At 42.8% G+C, this 26,506-nt stretch overlaps 2 protein-coding genes across 10 annotated transcripts in view; both read right to left on the bottom strand.

Moving 5' to 3' along the window:
- Positions 1-26,506, bottom strand: part of grik5 (glutamate receptor, ionotropic, kainate 5) — a 92,776-nt gene that overhangs the window by 56,091 nt on the left and 10,179 nt on the right. The window lies entirely within an intron of this gene.
- Positions 506-26,506, bottom strand: part of znf574 (zinc finger protein 574) — an 84,004-nt gene continuing 58,003 nt past the window's right edge. For 5 of the 6 annotated variants that reach the window (XM_085177664.1, XM_085177669.1, XM_085177667.1 and 2 more), the window contains exon 12: positions 506-26,506. This exon is cut by the window's right edge and continues 12,113 nt beyond it. The gene's annotated coding sequence lies outside the window, so the exon portion shown is untranslated. The other variant, XM_085177665.1, reaches the window with a different exon arrangement.

Genomic DNA, 26,506 nt, shown 5'->3' with positions numbered 1-26,506 from the left:
TGAATAATGCCATGCGACTCGAGACATCGCCAATCTGTGTTGACTCAGCGACAATCTGAAGTCTGCGCCTTAAAAGATAATACTGACTGTGGCCTTAGTGTTACCAAAGTGGGAAAAATCTCGCTGTCGCCAAAACCTGAGTCTAAAAATACCACCTCCGAAATAAAGGCAAAAAAAAATGACAAAGAAATGACTCAACATTTTATCCCCAAATGTGCTTAGATAACTGAAAAAAAAGCTGGTGGCTGTATTGGATTACATAATTGATCAAGTTCTTTATGAGCCATTTCATTTAAAAGAAAAAAAACTGCACCATCCATTTTAAAAAGGTCACAGAAGCGATTGGATAACACAATGAAGCCCCGAGGGACTCTTTTTCAGCGTGTCTCCTGCTGGAAAACACATGGGTATGGATAGAGCTCCTGACCTTGGGTGATGTTCTTCCTTCTCTCCCATGTTGTCTTTCTTTCTGCAGCCAGAACAGTGGAAATGCCAGGAAAATAATTTTTAATAAAAAATGTCCTTTGTCAGATTGTGGCATGGAAAATGCTACGTAGCTGGAGGAGGCAACACAAAAAATAATGACTTTTCAGTATTCAGTTTGCGCCATAAATTATCCTTTTAATCAAGTGATTTTACCCTTTTTTTGTTATTTTATTCTACAAGCCTAACAGCCCATAAATACATTAATATGTGTACTTACTGACCATAAAAACTGCTTTCATCTGACCATATTTTATTATGCTAATCCTGAGGCTGTGTATGTACTATGACTACTTGCTCCAGATTCTAATTGTTCAATATGAATTGAAACTTGGTATTATGTGAATTGCTCGGATTGATATTGCTGAGCTGGTTAATCATCTGCAATACATAATAATCGCATTGAATTAGGCATGTAATTACGTTTTCAAATGTGTGGTCTAACCGGGGGCTAATGGTCGATATTTATAAAAATTTGATTCTCCTAATAATAATCTTTTTGCCTGAATGTATTGTGAGTCTCCTGAACATGTTGTACGATTCTAACACCCATGACTGAGTCTAAAATTGGTCATCTCCATTCAAGACGAGACACCACACTATTAGGTCTGACAGGAACTGACTGGGGAGGGGGAGAGGGGGGAGGGGGAGAGGGGGGAGGCGGCGAGATTCAGCAAAATACTGAAATATGGAGTGACTGGACACTTTCAAAACATTGGTGTGCATCCGTTTTGCATAAACAGCTCTTTATTTGTGTATCCATCTGTGCTAAATGCATTACCGACTGCAGAATTCTGCACTTTGTTTTCAGATGCCCCGAGCAGGAGGCATTTTCAGTACCTCTCAGACCCAGCTGGGAAACAAAAAAGGACGCCACACTCAGAGAAAAAGTGAAGATATTTTGAGGATTCATCCACTTATGTTGTGTGCTACGGTGCGTTGGAAACAGCTTTTTAGGTATCAGGTTTCAGCAGTGTTACATAATAAATGTGCAAAGTATTTGAGGCAATGCCAGGTTTTTAGTTAAACAAATATAATATGTTCTATATATTAATTATATGATTAAATAAATATTAGCAGTAGGAAAAAGTAATTTCCACCAAGGCTAAAAATGCCTCCACAACATGCACAAACTGAGTCTCGAGCTCTGTAAGGAAACAGTACGTAGAGCTGAATAAGCTTGTGATGTTTTCTTGAGAGCATCAGGGCCATGGTTCACAGTTTTTCTTCTTCTTAATGTAATTTGCAAAGATAGGATGCAAAATGTCTCATTCTGTTTCCTATTTTATCTTGTGATATTCTCTGAACTACTTATTCAGTTTAGGACCAGTGACTCCCACTTGACACTGTCCACAGGGAGGTAACACCAGAGCTAAGACAGACCAATCACACTTGTATTCACAACTACAACTAATTTACCATCACCATTTAAACTAACAGGGATTTCTTTGGACTATCGGGGTAAGCCAGAGCACTCAAAAAGAACCCACATAGACATGCAAACTCCAGATAGAAAGGCCCCAGCCAGCTGGTGGATACGGACCATAGACCTTCTTGCTATGAGGCAACATTGAGCACCACTATGCAACCAACAGTAATAAAGAAGTAAGTGAATAATCATTCTAAAAGTCCTGGTTGCTGATAGACAACCAGGACTTTGTGTCTAAATTTTCACTAGATTGCAGATTGCATTCAACTGTTCTGTTTTCTTACCCTCAATTCAAGTGTTCAATCCTATATACTGGTGGCTGCTATAGGACAAACAACTCTGGCTGCCATTTGTTTCAATTTTAGGACACTTAGGACTAACACTGTACAACTGTTGTTCAGCCAGCTAAACAGCAACAACTGAGGGGAGAGTGATGTCTAATCTGTTGTCAATAAGTAACAACAATGGAAATTAGTGTGCATAAATAGTGTTTATGCTCATTTTCATGTGTTAGAGCCCTGATGTCAAGTCAGGAGAGGCTTGTGGTGAGGTGGAAGAGGATGACATTTTAATACGATGTCAGTAGCGTTGTCTCTTTCCTTCGTGTTTTCACCTCATTGGTAATGGCGACCCCTTCTCTGAAAATAAAATATAGGTATGATCATTCATATCTTAGGTCTGAAGATGCAGGCATGAATTTTAATGTCCCTCCACAGCACACTAACACCTATGAGTTATCTTATCTCTAAACGTCTGCTCCAGCTTTGGTGTACTATGTATGTGGCTGGTCTCTAGCCACATACGTAAAACACGATTAGGCGAGATGTCGATATCCATCTCAGCCGCTGTATTCAAGGTGGCGCCGCAATATGGCAACGTGGCAGCTTTCACAAACCGGGGCCCAATTATGGAGATTTTTTTATGGATTAATGGATTCTAAGTTGATAGAAGGCATCAATTTGTTGGTAGATGTCATTGCACGCTAATCCATGTCTGTTTATGAATACATTATTCTTTTATTCTCTTAAATAACATCACAAAACAAACGACTGTACCTTTAAGTAATCCTGTCAACAAACAGACAAACAGCACCAATCACATAACCTCTTCATCGGAAAAAGTAAAGTCTATGATCAACAGCAGAAAAAAATTTTTATTTAGAAATCAAAAACATAACACTGCTGTAAAAATACTTTTTTTTTTAATTTATGTGCCTCATGTTCAGATAGAATGCCAGATGAATGTGTTATCGATGTTTTTGGCTGCTGAGAATGTGTTTTGGAGAAGCAAACTGCTAACTTCAATGCATATTTCATCTAAACATGGGTATAATGGGATTCTAATCAAGGTCAGATGGAAAGCACAAGAGGCCAGAGGTCTGACGCAGAACAACAGCTCATATGATCAAAAACATTATATCTTACAAATGATGAATAATTTCTCAATATTTGGACCTTGGTTCTGTCTTTAAGTCAATATTTAATGTCCCTCACCAGCGGGACGAATTTACTCTTCAAACCATCTCCACAGCAGAGTGGCTGCCTCTGAATCCAGCCAGAGAATACACAAAGAAAAGAAAGCGCCTCTGTGCTTATCTGCAGCAGAAATGCAGGTCACATTCAGACTGTGTGTTTGTGCAAGTGTCTCCATGACCAGAGTGTAACCTTCACAAGGTTAATTAAGTGATTCATTTTGTCATTCAGTGGTCAAACAGCGCTGCACTACATTCTGCTCAGCTTTCTCATGCTAAATTGTTGGTTATCCCTCTGCCCGCTCTATGCTAATAGATCATAGTATATGCTAAAAGCAATGTCGGTTAGGATATTTATGCAAGAGCACCATATTTAATGCGGGATTAGCATTTGTTTGCGCCATTGTTCAGTAAATCAGTACCAGGCACTGGTGAGTGGATGCATAATACATTAAGTTAGCCCATGGTACATTAGCCTTAGAAGTTCCACAGCTTACTACAGAATTATGAATGTCCACATTCATTGTTTATAAGGTTTACAACTGGCAACTCAAATTAGAATCACTCATTCATGTTACTTGATCTAGGTCAGGTTAAACTTAATTATGCATGAGAAATGTGTTTACTCAATTGCTTATTTATCTGAATTACTACTCGTGGTGTACTATCACCGCTGTCACGCCTAACAGCTGTATCTTCCCACGTTTGAATACAAATTAAATGACATGAATTAAAAGCATGAGGTATGAGGTTGAAAGTGATGTAATATGTGCTCTAACGCACAGTCCCACAATATAATTTAATTGACAGTATTTATGCATCGTACGTGCTCCACGCTATGCCAGCGGCAATTATGATAACACGTACATGCGGTTTGTTAGTAATGATGCATGCATTCTGCTAGTATGTAAAGAAATCATAATTACGCTGCTTGCATGCAGGGCTCATAGCACAGTTAGAGTTATGCATGTGCAGTATTCGTGTCTGTGCAGAACACAAATGTCACAGTCTCTCTCTCTATTAGATCAGCACCATATATCAAAAGCTTTTCTACTGTCAAAGCAGCTGCTGCTGCATTAGGCTCTGCAATCATCATGGCCATGTCCAAAAACTGCCAGAGAGAAAATAAACCCACTCTCTGTTTCCATAATAATCCATAAAAGAGTGGACACAAAACACCACCGAACATTGTTATAGGCGATGGAAAAGAGATACTTTTAATTGAATTGCCCATATTAGCATTTTAACTGCATTGTACGTCTTACACTTTGTTGCTGTCCATGCTGCAGTGGTGATTATAGCAGAGCATGGCTCAGAATCTGGCAAAAAACAAACTGCACTGTGCTTTTGAAAATGGCACTTTTGATATCCTGCATGTCTGAGATAAATGTAAAACAATATAAAATGACACCAGGGAAGACGGGTTGCTGCAGTTCCTGAATTTACTCGTCTGTTTTATTGCCAGTGTGTTCACGTTGGCGCGTCTGGTCAAAAACAAATTCCCCCCGAAGAAGAAGAACTAGGGTGTGATTTGAAAGTTGCCCTACATTTGGCTCACTTGCTTTCAAATGCAGCATGTCAAGCTGCACCGTGTGCTGCAGCACCGCTCAGTCCACCTGCCTGCCCAATGGCCATTCGCTTGGTCAGGTGAGTTATTGCCAAGACTGCTGTTTAAACACCCCCTCTAAACTACACACACACACACACTAAGTTGTCCATTAGTGTGACTGTCAGCCAAGCGTGCAATCAATATACTCCCCCTCTGACAGCGTGCACATATGTGATGGAAGGCAAAAAAGGAGGGGAAGAGGAGGACGGGAAGGGTATAGAGGAGATGTTGGAAGGTGACTAGGGAGAAACGGGGCAGAAAGGGTGGGTAGTGGGAGGGGCGTTAGCGGTGGGGTGTGCGTGGGGCTCAGGGGCAGCGGTTGAGGGAACGGGAGGAAAAGAGAGATGACAAGAAAAATGTCCTGAGCCCGGAGACACACAACACAGAGCAGCAATACATAACAAAACACAGAGATAGAGAGAGTGTGGGAGTAGGAGATGGAGGACAGAGATGAGGAGTGGCAGAGCAGAGGAGAGATGGAAAATAGAGGAGAGATGGAAAATAGAGGGGAAAAAAAGACAAAATGAGTGTGTGTATATGAGAGAGAGAGAAAAATGTAGAGGGTTTGTGGGTGGATAAGGAGAATGCTATATATAATGGCAGAGGTTCAGGAATAGATCAGAATGATTGTGTTTTGTGATTACCTAACACTGCAAACAGCAGCAGCCACCAGCTGACATCAAAGACCACACACACACACACACACATAACCTAAATATGCACACACACAGTCAGTGACACACATACACACGGGAAAAGTAACACTGGCACACACGAGCCTCCAAACCTCATCTTCATGCTAAACTGAACTAACTCTCCACTAAAGGGCTTCTGTCGTCTGGTCTGGATTGATAACACTACGCGCTCACAAACACAAACACTCGGGCACAAACACATTCCCACCGTGCTACGAGCACATCTCATATACATAAAAAGATTCATAATCGCATATAAACACACAGACATGGCTGCATTGTAAACACCCCATCCAAGTAGCCATGCTACTCTCCTGCCACACATGCAGAAATGAGAAAGAAAAAAAAAAGGCTTGGAGGAATACTTGTGGGATATTTTCACAAAGTGTGCTAGTTTTGTTTAGTTGACAACAATCAGCCGCAATATTAAACCCACTGACAGGTGGAGATAACAGCGTCGCTCTTCTTGAGACAATCTACTGTTCCTTCAGGAAACTTCGGGTCTTTGAATTTATGCAGACGTTACTCAGACGCGTAGGACTACACCTTATTGTGCATGTCAGTGACTATGGCGCTCCCCAATGGCTGCAGCCTCAAAAAGTCAAAGATATCGGTCCCATTTCCAAAATCTCAAGATCATAATTCAACTGAGCATCAAAATCCACTAACAGTGGCATCCCACCTAGGGTTAAGGGCAGAGGTAGCCTACCCTCAAACCAATGTCCTTGGAGTACTCACATGTAAGAGTGTTTCAGCCACTTGCTCTCTCCACTCGCCCAGCCACTTGTGATTTGTTTCGTTAGCTTCGGCCTGGTTATTTTTGATTTTACAGACCGCCACACACCAAACATCCAAACACTAATGACTGACACTCTGTGACTTACACACCTCATGAAGTCAATTATGTTTTTTTCCTTCATTTGGTAAATTAGAAAGATTTAGTTAAAGCTGTGTCTCTTCCATTATTTACCATGCCCCATGAGTCATAACATGTTTCATTAACATTCACCTGTTTTTAAAGGATTAATTTGGATAAAACACAAAAATGAAAACATTTTCCTCTGGGGAAACCTTGGGTCTTTCATTTCGCAGGGACTATTTTGACTCGTACCACTACAACTTGTTGAAGACCACCTACACGTCAGTGACCAGGGCGCTCCCCAATGGCAGCAGTCTCAAAGAGCCCAGTATGTCGGCTTCGCTTCCAAACTTTCAAGATCAGAATTTAACTGAGCATCTGCTGGATGCACCAGAACAAGCCTGAGCCAAAGGACCCAAAGGACAGATGCTCTCTCCAAAGATAATTAACCTCCTAAAATTCACCAACACACTGGCAGACCATCCAGGGCTAAAGGTAGAAGTAGTCTACCTTTAACCCAGTCTCCTTGGAGCACTTAAGAGGTGGATGTTTCACCTCGCTCTATCCATTCGCCCAGCGCCTTGTTATTTTTCTGGGTAGCTTCAGCCTGATTAACACCACACACCTAACATTCAAACACCATCTACTGACACACCGATAACACTGTAAATAACACACCTCATGAAGTCAGTGATGCTGTTTCCTCCCTTATGTTAAGAAATGTAAAAGTTTTTTGTTTACTCTGCCTCATGAGCCAGGCTTTAACAGGTTTGACTAACATTCATCTGTTTTTTTTTATTTATTTGCATAAAAAACTGAAATTTAACGGCTTTGTACTTGTATTTGAAGTGTAACATCTGCAAATTTAGTAATCTGTATATTCGGCACATGGCTAAAATAAAAAACAATCCTTACCCTGGTTGCTTGGTGGATATTAAGACTTAAAGTTAGTCTGCTAATGTAGTCGAGACCTAAGAAAAAGTTGATAAGCTACAACTGCCTCATTTTTTTGTAATTTTCAAGTTGTGTGGAAAGGTATTTTTAGTGTAAGTGTGGAGGAAACAGAGCAAAATGTGTTTCTCAGACATGCAGGACTCTATGATCAAATCAGTTCAAAGCAGAGTTATGATTGTGTTAAGGTGCTGTGTTTGTGTATGTTTGAGTAGGTGTTTGCCTCCTCTAAGGGGTATACAAGGAATGCAAACATGCCAGAGTGCAGTCCTCCAAGGATCCAGCAGCACGTAACTCGATGTGGATGACGCTATGCGTAGGTCGAATACTGACTGGTCGAAAAGTGGGTTGGAGCGGGAAAAGGAGCAACAGCGGAGTTCCACACGAGCAGCAAAAGCACGAAAAGATACCGAACATCAAGATTAGCCCACAGACCGCTTGTTTGTGTCACTGGCCCCTGGTGACATTAAACTGCTACAACACGTAGGCGACGGTCTGTGAAGGCTGTGTGTTGGACCTCCGTACATCCAGATTTCACCCATTAATCAGGTGGGGCATTTAGTGAAGAGGAAGTGAAAATGGTACAAAAAAGAAGAGTTGAGCACACGTATTCAAACTGGTAAATATGCTGTACTGAAAATCATGAATAAAGTGATATTGCAAAGTTGAAATTGGGTTTTACAATTATAAGAACAGAAGAAAGGTAAAACTCAATCATACTAAAATGTGACTGGCATACTCCTGAAAACAAATTGAGGGAAATACACTCCAGAGCCAGGCAATATGCGCATGAGTGAATATGTGTCTGGATCTCCATCAGCTTCAGGAAAACCTGCTCCCAGTTGGCCCATTCCTCTGCTAGCTACTGCCTTTGACTCCTGTGACTGGGGAAATTAAACAGTTCTGCATATGTATGTGTGTGGTTGTGTGCTTGCTTACATGCACGGGGCACTAAATTGTACGCGGGTGTTTGTGTATGTGTACAGTGTGTTTTTAAAAATTCTGCACAGCAAAGCCTGATGTGTTTCCTTCCCGTCTGAGGCACTAAAAGGAAAAGCTGACAGCTCAAAGGGAATACCACAGCCAGGGCATATGATGAGCCTCTCTACTTACTGGAAAATTACTAACAAAAGCAAAATATCTCTTTGTGTCTCCTTACCAAGCTGTGAGATCCAAGAATATCCTGAGTGGAGAGACAGGTATGGAGGTGCTCCAGTTTCATGCCTGTATAGAGCAGGAGGTGAGCTGCACACAGCCAAGGTGATCCCTGCCAGCCATTTTGCCCTGCATTTAGTATTCATTTTCCAGGCGATCAAACCCGCTGCCAGGAGGTGGAGTGTGTGTGTGCTAACGTGCCCACACAAATCGGGAGTGTGTGAAAGTGCGCATGCATTAACAAACACATGGATGTGGGTGTGTGCAGATGTAGGCTTAACACCCTCAAAAACTCATCCATCACCAAAGTGTCCGTGCTTACGTGTGAGAATGTGTGCACGTTAATGAATCTGCAAACACGTGTGCCTCACGCAGCGGGGCTGATTAGGAACACAGGGATAGAGCCAGAACAGGCCAGGGGCCAGCAGACCCAGCTCTCTGTGCACAGCCGGCGGAGTAAACCTGGATGCCACTGCTTCCTGCTGGGAAAGGATAAGAGAGAAAAGGGGGAACACAGGAAGCAATGAAAAGGGAAAGAACAAAGGAAGCAGTAAAGAGGGGTGAAGCGGGGAGAAGGTGGATGAGCGGAAGAAGCTGGTTTGGGGAGAAAAGACAAACCAGAGCAGTAACAGGATGAGTCGGAGAGAGGAGGGGGAAAGGAGTGATAAGAGGGAGAAGAAAGAGAAAGGGGGACGAAGAGGGTTGTGTTCTGGCGGTGAAAAATAAGACGGAGAGGAAAAGAGAAGAAAATGGGATCTGCAACGATAAGGAAGGAACTGAGCAGCAGTGCCCTGGCACAATGCGGTGGAGGCAGGCAAGATGGCTGCAGGGGACAGAGCACCCGGCCAAATATGGTCATCAGGACCCTGCTCTGTCCTACTTTCTCTAATGGGCTAAACCAGTGCCTGGATGATGAAGGAAGAACCATATATGGTCAGTGTACAGCGGCATTGGCTCCCGTCTCTTTGATGTGTTGTGCTGAAATGAGTGATGCAGGACTCGGGCCTAATATATAAACAAGGCCTAGAGCATGCTAACAAAAAATGTAACTACACACACTCACAATGTCCCTAATTCCCCCCTTTTTTTTCCAGGGTGAGCTAGTTGACACGCTGACCCCATCTAGAAAAGAGCGATGAGGGATGCTTCTGGGCTGCGTGAGGGTGACTGAACAGGTTGCGATCACATTGTACCTGTCCATCTGTGTTTGTGTATGAATGCGTCCCCTTCCCCGACCGCATAAGCGTGCCTATTTGCTGTACGCATCTGTGTCACCCTCACCCCGGGCTCAACCACACTCTGTGAACTCTCATCAATCTGTGAAGAATGCCCTCAGGTTTTAATTTCAGGCTGCGGTGTAAAAGACCCGAGGTGCGGACCGTGAACACACCATGTGGCCAGGTCAACAACCTTCAGCTGGAACATCTGTACACATGGCCGGCAATCAGGAATGTACAAATACAGACTGACCAGGGGCAAAGCTGCTAGTGGCCCTCCTTCTGTTGTTGTTTGTGTCCGTTCTAGCTCGTATCCAGCTTTAGGCGTGAAGGCAGTGCTCTCAGTTAAAAGCAGCTATGTTGTAAACACTGTTTTCGCTTTTGGATTATTCCAACATGTAATCGGGTTCTTTTATCCATACTGTTATTTTTCTTGGCAATGTGGTCCATGAGGGGAAAAACTGACAAGCACTGATCACAAAGGCGCTGCTATGGCCAGGATACACCATGCCAACAGTAAAGCACTGCTACTGATTCATCTCATCTATTTCAGTTGCCCTACGCAGGTCTTGTTGCTATGTGAGTTGCTATGATTGACCAGCAGGTCTCACAACCGTACGCACAGAAAATTCCATTCCTGCCTCAATTAGGCTATTATACCAGGAGCAGCGTCTAAAAGAAAAAGTCAGTGCTCTCTTTCAGTATCAGAAGAAGAAAAAAAAAAATCACATTCTTGTACTTTTGGAAACAATCTTAACTCCCACACTGTACTGTAAAGCCTTTTTATGTGGCGGTGCATGCCTTCAAGACGGGGGCTGCAAGGTGAGATGGCTATAAATGTGACAAAGCTTTACACAGCTTCATATATGGACACATAATGGGAGGTGTCACTCTCGCTATCACTGATGCGAGTAAGTCTTAAATGATCCTATCACAGGAGCCTGCAGGCTTAAATAACAACAGCTGACAGACTATAGGCACAGGGGAAGCCAGGAAGGCAGCATATGGATGTACCGAATCGGGACTTCGTTATTACGATTCAGAGGAGCGAACATACATTTCATGTGGAAACTGACACGTACCCCCACAGTGTGTCTGCAAACGTACTGTAAACACTGGCTCACCAAAGAGATGCTGAATACAGTACATTTGTGACTGCCTACACATAAATGTACCCATTATCATCGAACTAAAGATGTAGCAACAGAACATTTTCAAATCCTTTCCTTCTGCACAGAAAATATTTTCAACAAGAAAAACAGCTTTGGGAATTGTTTGAATGCCACTTGCGTTCTTTTCTATCAGCCCATCGTCTGGTGTGCATTTGAAACAGGGGCTGAGGTCCTGTTCCTGACAGCGAACTCACAGTGAGGACTGTTGGCTCGGCGGTATTGGTTAACAATCAGGCAAAATAGTGCTTAACAACTCCACTGTGGCTGCTAAGCCCAGCGTTAAAGTATAGATAGGAATTGAGGCTGGCTCTCCCAATCAATGAGCGCTGCGCAGTAAAGAAACCCCAGAGAAAACTTATTAAAGTATAGACAGGAAGCCAACATTTCTCCCATTGTACTCCAACTTCCTCCCACAGTTTAAAGACACGCATGTTTGGTTATTCTGCGATTTGAAACTGGCCATGTGTGGACGTGAGAGCGTGTAGTTGTTTGTTTCTCTGCGTTAACCCTCTGACAGCCTGTCCAGAGTGTACCCCGCCTCTCGCTCCATATCTGCCGGGATAGGCGGTGTATCCGGGTAATTGTTTAAGAATTAAAAAAAACATGAGGCCAAATAAAAAATCACGACAGGTCAGGAGAAAACAAGGAAACAAAGCAGAAACAAGAAAAAGTGTCCATATTAATCAAGGCTCGAAACTGCTATGAAATAAGATGTGTCAACAGCAACTAAATGTTTTCATCGGTTGGACAGGCTCGCTTATTAAACAGAATATTAAACAGGTCGGCCTAAATGTATGGATAGTTATGTTTTCTCACAGATTGCCTGCTCTGAGAGTTGGTGTGGCTGAGTCCTTCGTTCCTCTCTGCTCTGCTTCACCAACCTCTGGGCTTTGACTCACAGGTGTTTCTATAGTTTGTGATTGGCCTCTAAGATTGACTCAGGTTACTTTGGTTTCTATTTTAGCTTCATACTTCATGTACAAGTGCAGTACTGCATGCATCAGTGTCATTTGTTCATGTCGGTTTAGCTGTACTTTTCTGGCTTTTTCCTGCTGTACATACAGTACAACCCCAGCACCTTTAACATGTCATGTGTTGTTCCGATACCATGTTCGCAAAGACTGGACGGAGCCATAGTGACATTGGTTTGTCAAGTCAGGTTTTGAAGCCTGAAGCATTTTGAAGCGTTTTAGCAGTTGTCATCTTGATGTTTTGAAACTAGACATGTTTTTGTTCTTCATTGTTTCTTTATACGCTCCTTTTTGCTGTCTTTTCTTTTTAAATTTATGGACCTGGTTCTGACACATGCCAGAGGTCTCTTCCTATTAAAAGGGGTTTCTTCCTCCTTACCTACTAATATTTAAGGGTGTTTACAATATGGAGTGGAGCAGTGCATGCTCACATGTTAGTGACTTGTCGATCACAAGGTCGGCATTACCTTAAGTATATCCTGGTTTAGCATTTATCTTATTTTACAAGTTTACAAAATGAACATATGGTAAAACTGAGACCACAAACTAATCTTGGAAGCGTCTACTGAGGTCGTAGATCAAAAGAGAAGTCTTATTTGGTCTGGTTTTGCTAACCAGAACAAATATATATATATATATATATATATATATATATATATATATATATATATATATATATATAGTCTAAAGTCTGAGGGGTGTGAAATCAGTTCTGAGCCGAGTCATAAGGTTGTTTCATTTGTAAGCGATATAACAACAACCCCCAAGTAAATATGAACACACTGTTGACAATAAACAATAAACCAACAACTAGTGCCTGCTGCTAGCTCCGCACCCATTGTCCATGCACATTTGCAGCTCTTTTGTACTATCCTCCTGTGGTAGAGAAGCCAGAGTGGGCAGCTTATTAGAGAGTGTTTTTCCTTTATCATTTGTTATCGTCAAACAGAGATCAGCTCCGAGAGATCACAGTGTTACCACAGCATCCTCTTCATGACAACACAATGCGGAATAACAATGCAGTGCCAGAAAGCAGGGTGAAAATTTCTGGGTGCAGATAAAGAAACATTTTTTTAGGTGCTCTAGCACAACCCAAATAAAATTTTAGTTGGCAGCCCTCTTAAGTGGGTGTATGTCACCTTGAGTTGAATTTAAGAGCCATGGTAAAGAGCGTGTCTCGGGATGGATGCAGCTGGACAGAGTGAAAATGGGATGAAAGATGGCCCGCTGTTCCTGTCAGGTGAGCTGACATACACTCACAGTTTTTGACAGTGTTTTGTTATGAGTTTGCATAACATGGACACTCACTAACAGCCAGTGGGAGAAGCGACAGAGCAGGAAGCATGTGTATGCACGTGGGAGCATGCACATGTCCTCTATTTGTCTGTGCTTGCAGAATATGCCTACTAAAGAGAACATTTGATATGCAGTTGCATACATTTTGTATATATGTGTATTTGTGAAGGTGTGTCCATCTTTGTCAGTGTTCCAAATCCAGCCAGCAGTGTGTTGATGCCTGAGCTGCGTGGATGACACCTCCTGTTGACAGTGGGCTTGGGGCGAGGATGCTAGTCATAACATAACAGCAGGAAGGTGGGAGGACATCACCTCCAAGCACACACACACATACACAGTAACAAACTATGACACAGTGTTAAAGTCATATCAAGGTCCTTATTTAGATTGGCTATCATCTCTGACCTCTCTCTCCATCCTCATTAGTTGAACTAGACAGCCTCTGCAGGCCTGAAGCTGCCACGGGCCCACACACAAGATGTCACATTGCTTCATCAGTGGTACAGTAACTAATGCACACAGCCTGCAGGTTCCATCATGCTCATGGATGTCTTGTTGCGCCATAATTGACTGTTTCATTGGCATTCATCTAGTTCTTTTGATGTCCCTTTTGCTAATCTGGAACTAGCTGCAAATAACTAATCAACATCTAATCGCTGAGAATCAGTTTATCAGCACTTGCTGATGAGCTGGATTGTGCGGGAAGTCTCGGGTTGGGTTTCAAACAGATAACAGCGAGAGGAACACAACACCAGGACTGACTTCTGTTGTCACTGGAGGAAAAGATAGAGGTGCAGTGTGACTGGAGAGGACGGCATTGCATTATGAAGTCTGGCACTACTCTAGCGCTGACACGAGAGGCAGGACTGGGTTCAAATCAGGCCCAGAGTCATATTTTTCCCTCATCACATTCTAGCTTTAATGTAATACTACCCTCTCCTGAAAAATAAAATAAAATGCCAAAGAGAAGTCTAACACCCACTCTTTTTAAATGTCAGCGTGTCAAGATGTCAAGCGCCCCTCAAGTACGACCTTCAAAATCAAAAAGAAGGTTGAAACGAGCATTATCTGCGGACGTCACGCACCCTTATCTCGGGACCCAATCCGAGCCTTTAATCATTAATGCTAGCACAGATGAATTTCAGAAACTTCTAACTTGGCTGGTCTTCATCTGGAGGGCAAAACCTTTCATTAGCTTTTTCTTTCTTTGAGTCTTTGTTCCTAATTCCTTTTCTTTTTTCTGTTTTTCTTCTTCTCCACCCCCTTTTCTTGCATGTTTCAAGTAAATTCGGTTCAGTTCAAAGGGTCTATACTAGCGTGACCGTCCCTGTGGCGCAGTGCCAGCTCACTGCAAGGGAACGGTATGATGGAACATCAGCAAACCACAGGAATCTCAGCACTGCTACATAAACACGCTCATCAGGTGTAGAGCAAAGAGAGAAATCGGATGTGCATGTTATGTTTACGTGTGCATTCTAAGGTTTATGCATTCAATCCTTTATCATATGTCATAATCCAAGCTAGCATATATTTAGCAGATGCAATAATTAAGCGTGCACACAAGGGTAAATGAGAGAACACGCTCACCCACGCACGTCTAGCTCGCTTTGACTGACGGATGCATTGTGTGCGCCATACAGTAGTCATGACTGCAAGGACGACACATTCACTGCAAGCCAAGCAGCTACTGCTAAAGCAAGAGAAAAAATGTATTGATTGGCTGAACGCATTAATTCACTGTAGAAAACTAGGGGGGGATTAGCATCTTTAACATCATAAAAAGGTGTAAGATGGCAGTTTAAACCCTGTAGTCGGATTAATGCTGCCTGTCACCAAGGGCAAAAATCGCACATTTGAGTTTAGTAGCTTGAGAGTCCTGCTGTAATATTTCATTAATTTAATAATTTGTAAGCACAATTAATGCGTAATTATACTTACAAATTTAAGTGACCAAACTTGGGAAGAGGCGGCTCCTAAATAGAAGATAAAGGTGCGCTGAGTCTGGCATCAGCATGCGCGGTGGTGGCACGAGTGTGAACACAGCTAAGATGCACTGTGATCCAATTACTAATCACATCTGAAGGTGATCTGGGGTGCCTACTCAACTGATGTGGATCCAGGTGGTGAAAAACAAAAGCGCATTTGGTGTTCAGCACCTGGTCAGTTATTACTCTTATAAAAAAAATAAATAAATAAATAAAAAAAGCCTGCTGGCTTCTTGTAAAGCCCGAGTCTAATTCTCCAAAGATTTCCCGGAGTTAATGTGCGAAAACAGCTAAATTTAGAGGTGTCCACTTATAATCAGATCACACAAGAAGCATGTTAATACAAGCCATGAGAGGTCCTGATGTTTGGGTTTTAGCTTCAGTAAATAAGTACAACTTCCCAGTGACATTTTCATTAATCCATCTTTCTGAATAAGTGAACCACGGTCTTTGTGTTTTCTGTGCATACGCTCAGATAAATGTTACAGCGCTATTAGGATTTGAACTTTCCATGATAAAGTCTTATGATTTACTTGACACAAACAGAAAGCCACACAACACTTTTTCTGCTTTATAAATCCATCATCCTAGCATGTTCCGTCATCACGTTTCCATATCTTCATCTTTGCCTCTTTTTATGCCTCTACGATGCCATTGTTACAATCGTGCATTGACAAGCCCATTAGCACACCGCTCAACCAGCCGCAATCTGTCAAGCTGCTAACCTTTAAAGGAACAGTGTGATGTTTGGCTCTGTACCCACATTGTGTTGCCCAGGAACCAGTATGCAGCAGCCATTTCTGCACTGGCCTCACAGTCAGTTGCAGGTTGATGTAAGGCCGTTTGATCTCGACATGTATTTTGATTCTTTTTTTTTTCTTGCTCTCTACTGTGACTATGTTGGAAAGTATGGCATCTTTTGTGAAGCATCAGTACGTAATGGGCACATACCATCCTCATAATGGCCTAATGAGCACAGCCAAGGGTGAGTACAACAACACACTCTCTCACGTACACACACTGTTGTCAAACAAGCCATGAAACACGTGTGCGCACAGACACCCAGGTGGTCCCATAACCTCGATGTGTCTCAAGCCAACTTACCTATTAGAAAACCAATCATGTTGTGCACCTGGGCCTCTCACTGATAAAAAATTGGAGTAATGCTGAAAATCTGACTTGTTTTCCTACATTATGCTTATTTCATGTCCTACTGGTGTTCCATATCATGCAGAAGGATCATGAATGCAGCTGAGAAATTGCACTGCATTTGGCTGATTGTTTAAATATTGGAATAAATGGTTTGTGTCATGCAGGTGCAATTTTGTCTGTTTGTGTGTGTCTGTGTGTGTGTGTGTGTGAGGAGAGAATAAGACCTAACGGGGAAATAGGGAATGCACCGTTTATGTGCTTACAGAGTATAAATACTGATAAATATAAATACTGATTCAGGATGACTTTAAAGTCATAACCGATAACAGCAGAAAGGAGAAGGTCAAAGTGGTCAGAGTGGTCTCTGTTAATACATTTTTATAGCAAAAGAGAGGCGAGGTGAAGTGTCGGTATATGACTGACTTAAACTTATATTATGACAAACAAAGGGGTCAATGCAATAATATATGGGGTAATACAGTCTAACATAGTGCTATACCAGCTGCAGACAAACAAACACACACTTTGTTTAAAGAGCACAGTCATTATTTTAAGGGGTTACGGCTCTGTCTCAGGACCTCCCTCCCCTTCTGTGTGCAAACACACAACAACTACAAATAACACTTACTAAGACCTCCGTCACGCAGGCCTAGAGACAGATCCTTTTGTCATCGTAGGCCTTTAGTTTGCACAGAAGATGTCTGCATACACTTCTTGCCGAGTAGCAGTGAAACCTAAAAAACGACAGCTTGTTGGCCTTGAAAGGAAACGTTGTGCTTTATCTGCAACCAATACGATTCAAAAAGTTCAGTTCTTACTTTGAAAGCGAATGGTCTTCTTTTTTCTGGTTTACATCACATTTTCTACAGAGCCAGTACTGCTCAGCAAGCAGCTGGCGAGTGGTTGCAGATAAGTCGGTGTCTTCCATGGAAACTAAATGGCAACTATGGCAACCTGTGAGTGACAAAAGCAAACACAGGGAGGTTTTTAGAGTAACAGTGTATAGATACTTATGACAAATATCACCTACAGACTGCCAGCAACTCCTAGGAGCCTCTTGTCAACTGGTCAGGGAATATTTTTCCCTAGCAACAGGTGGTTGCCAGGATGTCGCCGACTGGTCTCTAGGCCTGTGTGACTGGGTTCACATGCAGACAAAGCATGAAAAAGTAGGAGTCTGACTGGAAGTAGGTTGCAAAGCAGCTTACAAAAGCAGCAGCATGGTTCTTATTTGCAAACTCATAGACAAGTGTCAGCTGAGTCATATATAGTTGATAACAGTAGTTGAGGCTTAGGCAGATAATTTAGCTATACAGAGATGTGCAGATTTGATGTGTAGCAATAATCATCCATCCAGTAATTTTCCAAGCTGCTTATCTAAAAAGGGTCAAGGAGGGACTGAAGCCCATCCTCACTGGGCCAGAAGGAAATCAGACAAGTTCCCGGTCCATCAGACAGAGCGAGAAAGACAACCATCCACACCTACAGTCAATTAACCTCGCATCTGTGTTACTGTCACATGCACAAGCAGGAAGAACATGCAAACTCACCACAGAAAGTCAACCAGCCAGTCGGTGGCTTTAAACCACCGGGCTTATACTAAACACCCCCACCCCAAAGAGGAAGCCACTGAACAGAAAGTAATTTGTATAAAAATCTAACACCTCTTTCAGAGCATTATAATTCCACATTAAATAACAAAAACTTTTATATTAGAAATTATAATAAGCATTCAAATGTGGGCAGAATAAAAACTGCAGTGATTTGTTTCAATTTGGAAATTTAGTGAATGAGTGCGACGGGGGTACACTTTGTTCAGCAGAAATCGTTCCTAAAAAAAAAAAAAAAAAAAAGCTGTTACAGTAGCATTAGCACGTCACTCAAGTGAACCAGTCACACAACGCATGGGGTCAAGCAAATTACATGGCAGCTCCACACATACAAACGTATTCTCATTAAAATAGTTTGTGCAGCTGAAATATAAAAAAATCTATTTGTACTGATATATGATATGATGCAATATGTGAGCAACTCCGCCTTTTCTTTGTGAACTGCATTGTGGGAATAGTGATTCATCAAGAGCACAAACACCAAGTGTACAGTCTGCATTTGGATTACTTTGAGTATTCTTCATTCTCCAAGTCTTTGAAACGACGCGTTATATGGAAATTCGACACAGCTTTATGCACATAAATCCTTCTTAAAGTCCGTCAGCATCCAAATACGTGACATGTAATTAATATTTCCCATGTCCTCGGTGACACCGTGATAGCTGACTGCAGCCCTGTAATTATCCCAGGCTGTAAATATTGTACAGTCTCATATTGAGCCACAAATCACAGTGAGTTAACGCATCCGCTACTAAATACTGCTGATAGGCGCTGACACACTGACGCCTCCGTCTGCAGCCAGGCCCCTTTCCTCACCTTTCACCTGTCTCTCAACATGCCATCATCACCCCACCCACACACATAAAGCGCCACAAACCACCCAATGCCCCATCCACCATAATCACTTTCACACCAAACAGCTACAGAGAGAGAGGGAGACAGTGGAAGAGTGATTAGCTTGACGTCTCAAAAAACAAAAAAAGAAAGAAATAAGAGCGTGATGGAAGAGGGGGCGGGAGAGCGTAAGAGAAAATGAAGAACAGGTAACAGGCAGGGAATGAGAACAAAGCTAATAAGATGCTGAGATACAGACAGTCGCAAAACAGAAGCATAGAAATGAGAGAGAGAAAAGAGATGGGCAGTCTGTGCTAAAATAGAGATGGGACGCAGAGACGTGGCGGAGGCAGACAATGGAAATCAACAGTGCTTCAATTTTATTTAAAAGAGAGGGGCGCAAGACGGAGAGGCATTCCTTCACGGCCACAGAGAAACGAGCGATAGATAGCACATGCCTAGAGGTTATCACTATATTTATACTCTTCTATGCCATTATTTATTTATTTCTCTCCCCCTGCTCTCTTGCTCCCTTTGACAGGCCTGATTTTTAATAACACGCAGATCTTTGTTCTTCGTGATTAAGAGATGGAGATTGGGATGATAGTGCCGCAGGGGCCACTGAGGCCCACACTCCTACTCGGCAGAGGACAAATCCCACCTCCGATTCTTCCTTCAAACAACCTCTTTGTCCTCTTCTCATCCTTCCCGCTGCCCTCTTCATCCGAGCATCAGCTATCCCCTCAGCCTTGCGTACTCCTCATCCTTCTGCCTCCCCCTTACGCCGTAGCTCCCCCTCTTCTTCTCATCAACTACTCTGTTTATTCAGTCTGTGGGAATAAATCATGACCCGAAGCTCACTGTGGAGGAGAAGTGCTGGGAAATACTGCTGAAATCAATGTCACAATTCCAGTAAGAATATTTCCAAGATATCGATAAAGGTTACGATACGAATTGTGATTTTATTTGTTATAGTGAATAATAAAATCCTCTGCACACAAACAAAACCCTTCTCAGGGAAGATTGGGTTACATTTAGTATTTCTTTTAAGTTAGAGCCTCATTCACGGATAAAAGACGTTAACTGACCACAACAAGGGACAAACAAACACTGAGTCCAGTTAGTAAGACGAGCCCATTTCTTTATTCTAGCCTAATCGCTGTTTGGAAACAGAAACAAAAGAAACACATGCTTGGTTTTATCATGTACTGTTTAAATCTCCACTTTAACAAGAAAACAGACTTTGAGGATGAAGACTAACCCGTGAGTTTGGCAAGCGTAATGCTATCTTGGGTATTATGGTTGGCTGAGGTTGCTGGAGTGCACACTTTCCAAAATCAAATTTAAAAAAAAAAGAAAGAAAAAAGACAAAGAAAAGCAGGACCGCACTCCTGCTAATGTTACTTTAAACCTCAATACTGTCGCATAGTAGAGTATTGTGGCGCGCTACACAATAGATGTAATGTAACACAGTCCTTGGCCTTGGAAATAATACTGTTTTAGCATCAGTGCTGTGGGAAGGTAGTGCATTGTGCAAAACAACCCTGTTTTCAGTGAGTGTACAATGCTTGTGCTCGACTGACATACTTATAAGGCACCAGATCATTGCTCAAGAGAAGATGTCACTTTTGTCAAGAAAGAAAGAAGAAGAAAAACGTGGATAAATGATTTAGGAATGAAAGTCTTCCTCCTCCCTCTGCTCTACTCGTCTAACTCATGCTGCTGGTAACAACCCAATCCTCCAGCCTCTCTGGCATATTAACATGACAGCCGTCAGCACCTCTGTGCAGCATGGCCTTTGCACTGTGAGTCTGTAAGGATGAGTAGACGGGTGTGTATCTGTCAAGATGTGTCACGGCATGTGTGGTTCAGCCAAGTGTGCGGAAGATGCGAGTGCAAGCATACAGTATATGCATCAATACGTTTCATATGCGCTTGTGCGCGAGGCGTCTTTTCTCTGTGCCGATTGTTAATTTGTTTTTTTTACTTGCAGAAGTTCAGATTTTAGTTACAGCTCAACTCAATCTTAAGTTACAGCTATTTACCACCAGGCAATGTTCAGTCTCATAGATACAGCTAAAAATAAGATAGTGTAATAAGTACATTTCTCTGTTTTTGGATGGGAGCAGTCAAAAATAATTGGAACATTATTTCTGACAGTTTACAACTTCATATTTAAATGTAATATTTCACAAAAAATCAAAATCCAGCTCCTTCACTAGCTTCAGTGCTATTCACACGGGGCTAGTATTACCTAAGCAGCTAAGGTAATTTCTAACAGCAAAGATCATCTGTGAGTTTAATCCCATGTAAATCTGCAGTGTCCATTATTTGTAAAGTAGGAATTAGCCTTTAATACTTCTCAATACCTCAAAGCTCCCTTTAATTTTAATCTCAAGCAAATCAGCCTCTTAGTGATTTGGCCTGTTGTTGTCGTCTTGTTGTTGTTTTTTCTTCTGTCCCACTCCTGCTCAGGAAATATGAAGACTATATTTGCAATTACAAATGAAACTTTGGACAGCAGCGGCTCATGTTGCTACACAGCATGGAGACCCATTTACACAAAGAGCTAGATCAAATGTGTCAAAGGATAATGAGGTACATGCTTTAAAGAACAGTTTGCTGTCTTTCAACAGGCTCTGCAGTTTTTATGTGACAGTCTATTAACAGTAGGTGGAAAAAAGGCTCAGAACTAGTGATTACACACGTTCTAATCATATCTGAGGATAATGTCAGTAAACACAGACATTGTTTATCCCTGCAAATGTGGTTCCCTGGTGTAGTCCTGTGCAGATACAATTTTAGACATGGACATTTTAAAACACGCATTTGACGGCCACTTTATTATGTACACCTGTTCAACTGCTCATTACTGCACCTATCTTTAACCAAGCAATCACATGGCAGTAACTCAGTGTATTTAGGCATTAACACACAGTCAATATGAGCTGCCGAATGGGGAAGGAAGGTGATTTAAGACACTGAATGTGGTATTGTTGCTGTTGACACCAGACAGGCCACTCCTGTCAGCCACAGATAGGAAATTGAAGCTACAACTCACCAAAACTGGACAACAGAATATTGGGAAAAAAAGTCTGGTTTGATGAGCCTCGGTGTCTGCTGTAACATTCAGATGGTAGGGTCAGAATTTGGAGTAAACAACGCATGGAAAGCGTGGATTCATCCTGCCTTATATCAACAGTTCAGTCTGCTGCTGCTGCTGGTGGTGGTTTTGTGATGTGGAGGATATTTCTGTTGCACATTTTGGGGCCAAATGAGCATCATCTAAAAGCTTCACCCTACCAGAGCACTGCTATTGACCATGTTCGTCTCTTTATGACCATAATGTACTCATCTGATTCATAGTACTCAAATAGCTTTCACAGTCACCTTTTCTCAGTCCAACAGAGCAACTTTGGGATTTGTTGGGATTGGGAGATGTGCGTCATGGGTGTGTATCAATCACATCTGCAGCAGGTGTATGATGAAGGCACAAGGTGGTTCAACCCAGTACTATCAACATGTACCCAGTAAAGTGGCCAGTGAGTGGATCTATATGCTAGACACCACCATCAAAAAGCAGGGAAAAAATGTATTTCATCCTCATGGAAGTTGCTGCACATTTTATTTTACTGACTGTGTTTCTTATTCACTGAGACCTTCATTAACGGTCTCATCCGTGCACTCTGACAAGCACCGCCACAGTAACCAAAACCAGACAGCCCTCCGTCTGATGCCGGCTTTTATGGGCGCAATAAAACCTGAACAATGCAGCACTGCCTGCAGTTAGCCGCTATAACTAAATGTGTGTCTGCATGGATGTGCCCATTTTCTGTCAACTAGGATATAGTTTGTCTGTCTGCGACACCTACATCTGTGCATCACGGCACATTTAATGCACTGCTCCACTCACTGGTTGTGAATGTGTTTTTACCATCATGCACCCTACTTCTGTCTATCTCGGTTTCTATTTGGGGGCATTTTGTACTGTGTCACTGTGACGTGCTTTTCTCTTTGCTCCCCAAGCCTGTAATTCATGTGTGGCCACACACGCACAAAGGATTGAGGATGTGCTGACACAAGGATATTCTTTCTTCTGCATGAGCCTTCTCCTCTAAGCTTCAGGTCAGGACAGAGAACACGCGATGCACGCACCAATAGCAACTTGAAGAATAGATCTCAATACGTGTAATCGATAAATTTGCACACATATGCTGTAACACGTGCCGTTTCTGTTTGTCATTACACCTCAGTTCCTCTGGAAGCACCCGCCCCCCACCCTCAGTGCTTGGTAATAACCGACTTTCCCTCCCTGGTTGCCTCCTGGAACAAAGGTGAAGGGCACAGAAAACAGCAGACGAGGGAGGGAAAGAGGCTCTAATGGTGATGTTTTTCAATTGGCTTGATTTATGGCTGGCTGTTACCATTTATTTATTTATTTATTGCCATTTACTCCCAACAGGCTGAAGGAACCAGACTGGACAATCAAAGCTGGAGGATGGAGGACGGCTGCAGCGAGTAAAAGGTGAACACTAGACCCATGAGAAATGCGCAGCAGGAAGGCAGAAGGATGTAACCAGGCTCTCAGAATGAAGACAAGGGGAGCAGAGAAAGACCGGAGCGAATGAAGGAATACAAGAGTGAGTGGGAGAAAGATAAAGAGAGAGCAGAGGGGGCTTAATGAATGTAAAGGCTATAACAATGAGGTGAGGTAAATTGTCCATTAACTCAAGAGTTTCTCATGCGTGTGTGTTGCTTCACCATAACATTCCAATTTAGCAGGTTACACACCGATGCTTCCTGGCCAGAGACATGCAAAGTGTCTTTAGGATACCAAGTTAGCCTGAAGAGAGACAGAGGAGAGTGATTGAGGAAGACAGATAAGGGGCAAAGGAGAGTAGTGACCAAAAAAGACAAAGGGAGGAGAGTAAAAACAGAAGGAGCAACATGGTGGAAATGTAGTGGTGAAGGAGAGATAAAGGAGTTGGAGGGGGGGCAGGAAAGCGAGAGAGGAAATATTGAAAGCTGAGGAGGAGAGCAATGGGGGAGAGGCTAGATAATTCAGCTGGAGAGGAGGAAATTCACAGGGGGAGGGAGATAGCATCAGTTCTTCAGATACAGAGGGAGATAGCCACTACAGAGGGACAGGATCGAGATTTCAATACACACCCGAAAGGAACACAGAGCGCCGCATTATCACACAGCAAGAAACACAATTATTACCTTCGACAGCCCCTGAGAGAGTGGAACAAAAAAAACAAAGAGCGAGCCGGGGCAGCTGTAATGCTTTATAAATGACACAACAATTTGGCGGCAGAAGGCTGAACTGGATGGGAGGTTAATTCGTTTTAATTGGTCTGTGCAATCACAGGATGCAACGAGAAAGATAATGACGGGAAAGGAGAAAAATGACTTCTTCCACTCGCGTCACCGAACTGGCTAAATCGAGTCTGTCACATCAATGTCACTGAAGTGATTCCACAATGGATATCAAATGTCAGATATGAATTAATTTTTAATGACTTGAACGAGCGCCCAAGCAATGGACAAAGCGTCTCGTCCAACGGAATATTTTGTCTGACGCTTGCGATAGCGGGCATCTCAAAAGTATTTTCATACTACAAACCAAACGTGAAGGGACACCTGTCATTAGCAGTTACAGTGAGTTAATTTGGGGTCTAACTAGCTCACAGTGTTGTGCCAGGAACGGCCATATGCCTTACTATAGCACCTCAGCCGTGGAATAAGGCTCCCCGGTCGTTAGCTGCAGAGGCTCGAGCAGTTCTGACAGACGCCAAATCAGGAAATGATCACAGTTCAAATGTCATTCATCGTTTTAGGCCTAAATGCCAATGGATCTGTGTTTCTGTATTGTTTATATGCGCATGCAGGCTTGGTGTAAATCTTTATGTGTGTTAGGATGTTGCCAGTTTGTGTAAAGGAAGACAGACAAACACACGCTGCATAAAACGGATTAGCTCACTATTATGGAGGAGCTGTCAGATGCTTATAAGACCAAAACACATTTCCCCTCCCGTCTCCCTTTAACCAATGTTGCTTAATCTCCACCCCGATCCGCCTCAGAAAGACTTAAGGGCTGTTACTGATTCCTCTAATGCTTTCAGATGAACTCTATGCTTTGACATGTATTCAGCAGGCTAGAAGAAGAAGAAAAAAAGCAGCTTAAAGAGCACAGCCTGAAACAGTGATGGAAAAGGCAGTGCATTTCACCCTCAGTGATATGGGGGAGGGCCGGTTATGCACAGGGTTATTCATAACCAGCAGCCTGCCATACTGCAGGCTATCAAACTCTGGTGAGTGTATTAGCAGTTCACCAGGCAGGGTTTCTAATCACACCACCGCTGCACTGAGCTGCACGGGCTTATAAGGTGCTGGTTCATATTTTCAGCCTTGGGGAAGCACCGGGTTAATATTCCAAGTGCCTATAGATGAGTAATGATTTGGAATGGAAGTGCTGGGAGAGTTATGTAATTTGCGCTAACGTTATCAGGAGTAATAGACGTTATCATCAGTTTGTTTCCAGCTACTGAAAAAAAGGGAAAGTTATCCTTGCAAAAAGGTGTTACAGCAAAAAAACCTCTCAAAATTATTATAATTTTGTTATAAATGCGCAGGCAAAACAGTATCATCGAGTAGTTGACAATATAATTGGTGGGTAATCTTGAAATCCTGAGCAAAGAACAGATAATACAGCAGATTATCTACATCTTCTTTTTAATTAGTGTCTGCAGTTTTTCTCGGCAGTGCATGCACGGTTAGAAGAACACGAGGGTTAAAGTGATAAATACTACCGCATGAACTTGCGGGGCTTTTCGATGCAGTAAGTGATCATGGCAACAGTTCTTTTTATCAACACGGCCTCTTGGTCTCTAATGAGCTTCACACCTTCAGCCTCTCTTTTGCTCGACAGCAAACATCGCTCATGATTATTCATGCTATGCCAATATGGGCCACTTCAAAAGACTGTCCGGTTGGCACTTTCAAAAGAGCTGCTCTCTTCCTCTTCGCTCTCCCTTCCTGACTTACAGTAGCTCTCCGTTGGCCCGGCCCGCCGCACCTGTCTCCGAGACGTGCGCGCACGCTCACACCGAAAGCGCCCACGCGCGCAAGCACTTGCACTACAAGCATACTCCCAGATTTTGGCTCGCGATCAGAGCAAAACAAAACATGGCTGTTCTTGGCTCGCCTGTTTGTTTGATTCCCATCTTTCTTTTTGTCGATTGTTCTCGCTCGACACACCTCCCTCCTTTTCATTCCACTTCATTCTTACTGTAACCGCCTCCCCTGTCCATCCTCAATCTTCTCTCCGCCGTACCCGTGAGAAAGCAGTGGCCCGAGCTGGAGGAGGAGGTCAAAGGAGGCAGAGGAGAGGACAGGCAGAGAGTGAAGAGACCCCCAACTCTCCCACCCACGCCCCACTCGAACCCCCTTTGTGACGGCTAATCGATGTGTTTGGGTTTCCTTCTTGGCTTTGTCCCAAATGGCTTGAAAGGTGAACCCCAATAGAGCTTCTGCTTTAACTCCATGAGGGCATGGAGAAAAGCAGCAGACCTAAGCCTGGCAGATTAGTTAGCCACCAGAGAGCTTTACACCTTT

The sequence above is a fragment of the Neolamprologus multifasciatus genome, chromosome 11 (assembly GCF_963576455.1).
Source record: "Neolamprologus multifasciatus chromosome 11, fNeoMul1.2, whole genome shotgun sequence".
Lineage (NCBI taxonomy): Eukaryota > Metazoa > Chordata > Actinopteri > Cichliformes > Cichlidae > Neolamprologus > Neolamprologus multifasciatus.
The sequence above is the reverse complement of the archived record's forward strand: the minus strand, read 5'-3'. Positions and strand labels throughout refer to the sequence as shown.